This window comes from Phacochoerus africanus, chromosome 11 (assembly GCF_016906955.1).
Source record: "Phacochoerus africanus isolate WHEZ1 chromosome 11, ROS_Pafr_v1, whole genome shotgun sequence".
Lineage (NCBI taxonomy): Eukaryota > Metazoa > Chordata > Mammalia > Artiodactyla > Suidae > Phacochoerus > Phacochoerus africanus.
This window is the reverse complement of record NC_062554.1, coordinates 50,294,035-50,303,417: the sequence shown is the minus strand read 5'-3', so window position 1 is coordinate 50,303,417 and position 9,383 is coordinate 50,294,035.

Below are 9,383 nucleotides of genomic sequence, written 5' to 3'. Positions count from 1 at the left end.
GGTTCCCAGGCTAGGGGTCCAATCGGAGCTATAGCCACCGGCCTACGCCACAGCCACAGCAACATGGAATCCGAGCCATGTCTGTGACCTATATCACAGCTCACGGCGGTGCTGGATCCTTAACCCACTGAGCGAGGCCAGGGATCGAACCCATGTCTTCATGGATGCTAGTCGGGCTTGTTAACCACTGAGCCACAACAGGAACTCCTCAATCATAGATATTTTTAACATATGTGCATATAAATAGAATACATTTAAATATATTGAGATATATATAATTTATATGGACATATATATAATTTTTAATTGTGTTATAAATCCAAATTCCTGGAAAGAGGATCTGATCAGTCTGGCTAAAGAGAGATGTCCTCTCCTGTTTCACTTATTTGTAAGAGGAAGAGTTTTGTAAGAAGATAAATTGCCTTCTGTCCACACAGCCACTAAGCAAGTGCAGTGGGGACAAGCATCTAATAAGAAAGCTTAGAAACAGGAAGATGAGGAGAGGCACCTCAAAGATCCAAATAGGTCAGTACCAGTGTGGTCACTGATCTTCTAGTTGCATAGCCATCATTGGAGAGCTGATAGAGACCTTGCCATCTTCAAAATGGATTCATAATATTATAATATAGCATAGAAGAATATAGTCCATCAAAAGATAAAACAGTGGGCAAATGTTTAAAAATCAAAAGAAGGCACAACAACATCACCAGGAATAAAGCAGCCATATAATTTTCTGCTTTGTACTTGTAATCAGATACTAATTTAGATGGAATTTTGAAAGTTACTTAGAATCTTAATGCTACCATAACAAAATTAGTCGCTTAAAGAGTTTCCTTGTGGCACAGTGGGTTAAGGATCTGGTATTGTCACTGCTGTGGCTTGAATTCAGTCCCTGGCCTTGGAACTTTCCCATGCCATGGGTGCAGCCAATAAACACACACACACACACACACACACACACACACACACATAAAGCCAGCTTAAAACAATACAAATTTATGATCTTATAGTTCCATAGATCTGAAGTCCAACACAGGTTTTGTAACAAAAGCTATTGACCAAGAATCATACCCCTGCCTCTTCCTCAAATAGAAACCAATTACTCTAAGTTTCAGGAGAAACTTCTTATCTAACTTCAAAGAGAAAAAGCAAGAACCAGTTAGAACCAACTGTGCCCAAGACAGTGGAAGATCTAAACTCCAGCAAACCTTGAGCCTCATTATGTGCTCAATGTAATGTATTAGCATGCAAAATGACAGGCCCACGGCCAGCACCACGACAGGTGATGATTACCATGACAACAACCCAAAAAGCCTATGCAAGGATAAAGAATCAAAAGAGAAAAGGCAACCTAGGGAATAGGAGAAAATATTTGTGAACCATATTTCTTGAGAAGATATTAACATCCAAAATACATGAGGAACTTACACAATGCAATAGCAAAAAATAAATATAACCCAATCCTTTAAAAGTACATGTCAACAGAAATTAAAAAAAAAAAAATACACATGAGAGCTGTGGATTTCAGCTTTATTCTGGGATTTACTGAGGATTATAGCCCTGGAGACAGCCTCTCAGATAACTCTGAGGAAGGAACTGCTCCAAAGAAGTTGGGGGAGAGGCCAGTGTGTTACGTGGTTTTGGCTAAGGAGTATGTGCAGTCCAGAATACATCTTGTTAGAAGGGCACTGCTTGTCACGAGGAACAGATATCTCAGTTAATGATTTTGTGCTTTTCTAAGTATTGGAAAATGTAAGAATATGTGTTCACAAAAATTTTTCCCTTAAATATAGTCAACTAAGGGCTGAATTTCCTGTATTCCCAAAGCACAGAGTGTCTTGTCTTGTCCTTCATTCTGAGTCCCTTTCAGAGTGTACAGTAGGTGGGAGACGGGATTAAGACGGCGGAATAGAAGGACTGGAGCTCAACTTCTCTCACAAAAACAACAAAATTACAACCAAATGCTGAGCAACCTTCAACCAAATGGACTGGAAACTTTCAAAAAGATATCCTACTCCAGAAGACAAAGAGGAGGCCACATCAAGAGGTAGGAGGGGTAATTACATGATATAAGCAACTCCATACCTCCCGGGTGGGAAGCCCCACAGACTAGAAAGTAACTGTTATCACAGTGACTTACCTACAGGAGTGAGAGTTCCAGGCCCCACATCAAGTCCCCATGCCTGGGGATCTGGCACTGGGACAAAGAGCCCCCGGAGCATCTGGCATTGAAGGCCAGTGGGGCTTGTGTGCAGGAGCTCCACAGGACAGGGCGAAACAGAGACCCTGTTCTTGAAAGGCGCATACAGGCTTTCATGCGCACTGGGTCCCAGGGTGAAGCGGAGGCTCCATATTAATCTGGGTTGGACCAGACTACAGTTCTTGGAGGATCTCCTGGAAAAACAGGGGTGACTGTGGCTTGTTGTGGGGGAGAGCATTGGCGGCCAAGCTCAGGAATATTTATCAGCGTGCCTTTCTCTGGAGGTGGCCATTTTGGGAAACTCTGGCCCCACCCATCAGCACTGAGAAGCCCCAGGCCAAACAGCAATCCAGGTGGATCACAGACCCGCCCCTCAGTAAACAGGCACCTAAAGACCCCCAGGCACACAGCTGCCTCTAATTTCACCCCGAGACAAAGCCCCACCCACCGGAGGGATAAGAATCAGCTCCACCTGCCACTGGGCAGGCACCAGTCCCTCCCATCAGGAAGCCTACAGCAAGCCCCCTTACCAACTTCAGCCACGAGGCAAGCAGACACCAGAAGTAAGAGAGGTTACAACTCTGTTGTCTGCAGAGTGTACCACAGGTCAGTGCCTGTTGCAGCTAATGACTTAATCCTTGTTAAACTGGATGACAAATGACATTTCTTGTTTTACATGCTTAAATAGCTATTTCTACATAGAAAGCAAAAAAAATATCCAACAGGTACAGGAGAAGGTATTGACATCACTAATCACCAGGGACATGCAAATCAAAATCACAAGGAGATATCACTTCACACCTCCTAGAATGGCTTTCATCAAAAAGAAAACAGGTAACAAGTGTGGACAAGCCTGTGGAAAAAAGGAAACACTTGTGTATTGTCAGTAGGAACATAAATTGATACAGGCACTACAGAAATCAGTGTGAAGATCGTTCAAAAATTTAAGAATAGAACAACCATAAAATAAAATCCAGCAATTCCACTCCTTATATCCAAAGGAAACCAAAGCAGTATCTCAAAGAGATAGCTATAATTTCATATTAATTGCATCATTATTCACATGTCAGGAAGAATTGCAACAACATGGATGAAACTTTGAAGATGTTATGTAGAAGGAAGTTAGGAAGTGAAATATGAAAACTATATGATCTCATATGTGGAATAAAAAATAAACTCATAGAAACAGAGAGTAGAATAGTGGTTACCAAGGTCTGGAGAAAGATGCTGGTCAAAAGATACAAACCTTCAATTATAAGATGAAGAAGCTCCAGCTATCTAATGACTATAGTCAATGATACTGTACTTTGTGCCTGATATTTGCTAAGAAGTGAGACCTTAAGCAACTCACACACAGGAAAATCATTAACTATGTGATGTGTTAATTAACTCAATTGTGATACTCATTTCACAAAGGACATGTATGCCAAACCATCACACTACACGCTTTAACTATAAACAATTTTGACAATTATATCTCAATAATGATGAAAAATAAAAATAAATTAGACTATGACACTCCAGATGCAATACATTCCTTTTAGAAGAAAAAAGTATTCTAAAATACTTAGTGATGACACTAAGTATTAACAAAGTATGGAACTATGGGACCTTCGCACATGGTTAGTACAAATGAAAATGGTGCAACTCTGGAAAAGACTTTGACAGCTTCTTACATAGTTACATATATATTTACCACAAAATATAGTAATTCCATTCCTAGGAATGTGCCCAAGAGAAGTAAAAATAAACACTCACATAAAAACATGAATTCTAATGTTCATTGAAGCTTTATTCATAACAACCAAAAACTGAAAACAATTCAGGTGTCCATTATTTGGTGAAGAGACAAACTGTCACATATAACAGATAATCCTCAGTAATATGAAGGAAGAAACTACTGATGCCTAGAGCACGCGGATAAATCTCAAAGCATCAGATAAAATGAAAAAAATCAAAATACTACATGCTATAAGATTGCATTTATATAATATTCTAGAATATTCAAAAGTACACTGATAGAAAACACACCATGGTTGCCAGATGCTGAGGTAGGAAGAAGATTGTATTTACTTGCAAGAGGACATAAGAAATGTTTAGGATAATGCAAATATTTTAAAACATTGTAGGAGTTCCAGTCATGGTGCAGCAGAGACAAATCCAATTGGGAACCATGAGGTTGTGGGTTTGATCCCTGGCCTTGCTCAGTGGGTTAAGGATCCAGCGTTGCCATGACCTGTGGTGTAGGTTGCAGATTTGGCTTGGATCTGGCGTTGCTGTGGCATAGGCCGGCGGCTACAGCTCCGATTCGACCCCTAGACTGGGAACCTCCATATGCTGCAGGTGCAGGTGCAGCCCTAGAAAAGAAAAAAAGGCAAAAAAAAAATTGTGTAATGGTAAAGGTGGCTGCATGACTACATGAATTTGTCAAAATTTGATAAATTATACACTTTGTAATGTCCCTTGTCTGTAAATATATGAATAAAATGTTTTTAATTTGTACAGACACATATCTATGCAAATTATCTCATTTTGAAAAGCATCTTAAAATCTTTTAATCTTTTCAAATTATCTCATTTGAAAAGCATCTTAAAATCAATACAGTAAGAACATTTTTTAATTTAAGTTTTCCAAGTTTCTCATTTACTGAGGCTTTAAATTAGATCTATAAGTTTTTCTTTAAATAAATAAGAACCCAAGAGAGTCTCTCTAGAGACCCTAACTTTCTGACTGTGATTAGTTACTTCAGTTCTAACATTCCATGATCACAATAATAATAATTAACATTTTTTAATGCCATAGTCCCAAGAGCCATTCTAAACTAAGTCTCTGAAGGTGAATAAGAAACTTTAAATATCACAACTCATCCAGTTGCAATCACTTTAATATACACAAGTAATGTTATTTCCAGGAAAAAGTAAAATTGGTTGGATAGATCTAAAATCAAGTCACAATATGCCTGAGGAGTGAACAGGGAGACTAATCAAAATGATGCAGACTTAAGAGACACAGTGCCATGAATAAATATATGACTTTTTCTACTAATCAGGACCATTGAAGCAGAATGAGATGCCTCAAGAAATACTGAGTTTCACATCACTGGACCACAGAGACAGTGCAGAATATTTTAGTACCAGACTATCTCATATGACCTATCTTTGAGTCTATGGTTTTGAATAGTTCCAAGTTTCTGGATGGATGCCTAGACGATCTGAGACCTGGGGTGGTTTCAATCAGAAAAGCTTTCAGTCTTTTTGCCAGAGATCTATAATCTTCTCTAAATTAGAAGTCAGAAGATCTGCTCTTAATTCATTGGGTCAGACTTCTTGAGTCATCACCAAACTTACCATTCTGCTTCCTTGGCAAAAATATGATCCAGAACACTTACTACTTTCAACTCAGAAATATTCAAAGATGAAGATTCAATGAATGTTACAGAAACAAAGATAAAGTGATAATATAACACTTGGAGTTAATCTTAGTGTAAGTCAAGACAGATTTTTTCGCGTGGGAATAAGAAAAAGAACTGAGAAAAGTGATCAGAGATTATAAAAGGACATATTTTCATTCAAATGAAGAGGACAAAGTACTTCAGCAAAAACCGAATAACCGTTCGATGTGGTTTTGACAAAAGGGGATGTGAATCATATGGGGAAGAGTCTCAGACTAAGACTGGGAGAGATTTATATGGAATTCAAAGTTGAAGGAAAGAAGGATCTTAAAGAAAAATGGATGGAAGCCAGTAGGAAGAGAATACCCAAAGTTCTTGGTCGTTAACATATTTGAATGAAGAAAAAAAGCAACGATTTTACAATAAGTATGATGTAAGTATATTTTATACTTTTATCCATATTTATATTTTAAACAGTCTGAATCTAATTAAATTTCTTTACATATATACTAAGTTTATGTGTATATATATGTATATATATGTATGTGTGTGTGTAATAAATTAGTCTAATCATCATATTGCCAAAAGATTATAGACCAGAAATGTCAAATGTAATTGCTTTATCATAACTATATAGATTCATATTTTTAATGTACCTCCATTAGAGTTAAACCTTTTTCACATTTTTACTGATAGCAACACAGATTATACCATCCCCACCACAACTTAGTCCTTTTCTGTTCATCCTTCCCAAACTCTATATTCTTAACAGGTATTTATTGAACACAAAGTATGTATAATTCACTGTGGTAGCTCTGTCTTAAGACCTTGAATCTACAGCTATCCTCATTTTAGAAATGAGGAAAATAAGACTCAAGTTGCTTGAGAGTCTTATTAAAGATCACGAAGCTCTAAGTGGCCAGACAAGAAATACGACACAGGTTCTCTGACTCCAAAACCTAATATGCTGTCATTCCACATTTTCTTGACTAAATCTGGATTTTTAAAATGTGCAATTTTTTTTGTCTTTTGTCTTTTGTTGTTGTTGTTGTTGTTGTTGCTATTTCTTGGGCCGCTCCCGCGGCGTATGGAGGTTCCCAGGCTAGGGGTCGAATCAGAGCTGTAGCCACCGGCCTACGCCAGAGCCACAGCAACACAGGATCTGAGCCGCGTCTGCAACCTACACCACAGCTCACGGCAACGCCGGATCGTTAACCCACTGAGCAAGGGCAGGGACCAAACCCGCAACCTCATGGTTCCTAGTCGGATTCGTTAACCACTGCGCCACGACAGGAACTCCTAAAATGTGCAATTTTTATGCAAATTTTAAGGATTCACAGAAATGGTTATGAGGAAAAAAATCCAAAAAAAAAGAGAGAGAGAGAGAAAGCCTTCATTTGGCACAGTTACAATTAAATTGTTATACACAAATTGTCATGGTCCAGAACTTTTCCCCCTGGACAGGATGGGATCCTGAGGGTGCAGAGGTCATCTAGAAAAGGCTAACACAAAGCCACATTTTATTTGCTGTCATAAACTTCAGAGATTCCACAGAGGAAAGCAATGCTACTTCTCTTGTTCTACTCAGACAAGTGTATTTGACCAAAATACAACAGAACAGGGAGTTCCCATTGTGGCTTAGTAGGTTATGAACCCAACTGGTGTCCACAAGGATGCAGGTTCAATCCTTGGCCTCACTCAGTGGGTTAAGGATCCAGCGTTGCTTTGGCTGTGGTGTAGGCTGGCATCTGCAGCTCAGATTCCACCCCCAGCCTGGGAACTTCTATATGCCACAGGTCAGGTCCTAAAAAGTCAAAAAAAAAAAACAAAAAAACAAAGGCACAGTGCTTTTGAAGATATCAAATTCTTCAAATTTTATAGTACAGGAGGGGAATCAAGCACCTACCAGGGCCATCAGAGACATAAAGGCAAGAAGGAAAGTGGAGAACATTATGGAGGTGGGGAAACAATTAACTAGATAAATGAAAGAAATAAGAGAATAGATGAGAGGCAGCTTCATAAGAACCCACATGATTCTTTTAAGATAAATATCAATCCTCAGTGTTGTCAATGATAAAGGTGAGTACCTGGAAATGAAAGGGAATTTTAAAGCATTTTTACTTCTTTACAGAGTGTGCTCTGTTCCATTATTATTCTAAACCACAATAACGTTAATACTGGTCCATCCTGACAGGGTTGTTCCTTTCTTGCTGTAGTAAACAGTTTGGAAGCTTACTATCTGGGTACAGGACAAGTGGATGAGAAGTGAATATTAGAATATTTGTGGTGGAAACAATTCCTACTGGTACCAAGACCCTATTTCAATAGGCCAGACTCTTCGGAGACCTTTGATAATTTAAAGGAAGATGGAACAAACTGCTTTGTAACAATTTGGAAGATTATTAGAGAAATGGAATCATGCACCTTGTAACTGTAAACTGCTCTCTTATATCCCAGACTCTTGCCTTCTTGTCACCTTCTCCATCACTAGACAGACCCTGAAACATCAGATCTTATGGATCCCTTCCCCATGCCCAGCATTAACAGTGCAGCAATCAGTTTTCTAGAACTGCATAAATCCCACACTATCAACTAAGTTGACACACACCAGGAAGGCAGAAATTATGATCAAAGCTGTATTTGGTACAAGAAAATGCAGACCACTGAGCTTATCAGTGCTTAATGTGGGCAGCTATCACCCCATGCTTAAGGGGGGAGTGCCATCAATTCTGATCTATTTCTTTAAAAATATGAGTGCTGTTTATGCCCAAAGAAAGGGGACTCAAATAGATACTGTACCTGCTTTCATTGAAAACAAAGGATGTAGACTGAAAAGGAATATGTAGATGTTCAATTTTTTTTTTTTTTGTCTTTTTCCATTTTCTTGGGCCGCTCTCATGGCATATGGAAGTTCCCAGGCTAGGAGTCGAATCAGAGCTGTACCCACCAGCCTACGCCAGAGCAACAGCAACGCAGGATCTGAGCCACATATGCAACCTACACCACAGCTTACAGCAACACCAGATCCTTAACCCACTGAGCAAGGCCAGGGATCAAACCCGCAACCTCATGGTTCCTAGTCAGATTCGTTAACCACTGCGCCACGACAGGAACTCCTCAATATTCTTTTTTGTAGATGTAGAAACTGGAGCCAAGGATTAAAAAGAAAGTAAAACGAGCTCTCCTACTAAATTCAACAGCAAGCCAGGTTATTCAGATCCAGTTTACCCCAAAATTACTCCTTGAGATGGACAGAAACCACTATGCATTTGTAAAGGAGTTTACTTAACAAACAGCTTAGAAATGTCATATAATTTTGAGAAAGCAATATGTCCTGACTTGAACAAAAAGGTGAAGATGAAAGTCTTACTATTAAAATAATAAGGATAAGTTGATACATGAGATGATGAATATTTAATAGAAATAAAGAAGAAACTACAGGACCACAAAAAGTCACAGCCAACTATTCAAATGGAAATTTGTTCACACACACAAAAAAAATTAAGGCAAAAACAGCAGTTTGGAGTTACTTACCCATATAAAGCCTAAGGAAAATGACCTCCTTTAAAGAAGAATTAGTTGGGCTCCAAGCCTAGAAAGAACCAAGCTCAGTCTCCAAAAGTTTCTTGTTTTAACTTGAAACTAAAGAATTAGTCACATAATAATACAACAAAGGACAGTGAGTCAACTGTATTCTGTAGACATGCAATATTCAACCAAAAATTTTAAATATGAAAATACTGAGTTTAGAGAATTCATGTTATTGATCCAAGGTTCTGCGTTTATTAAGGT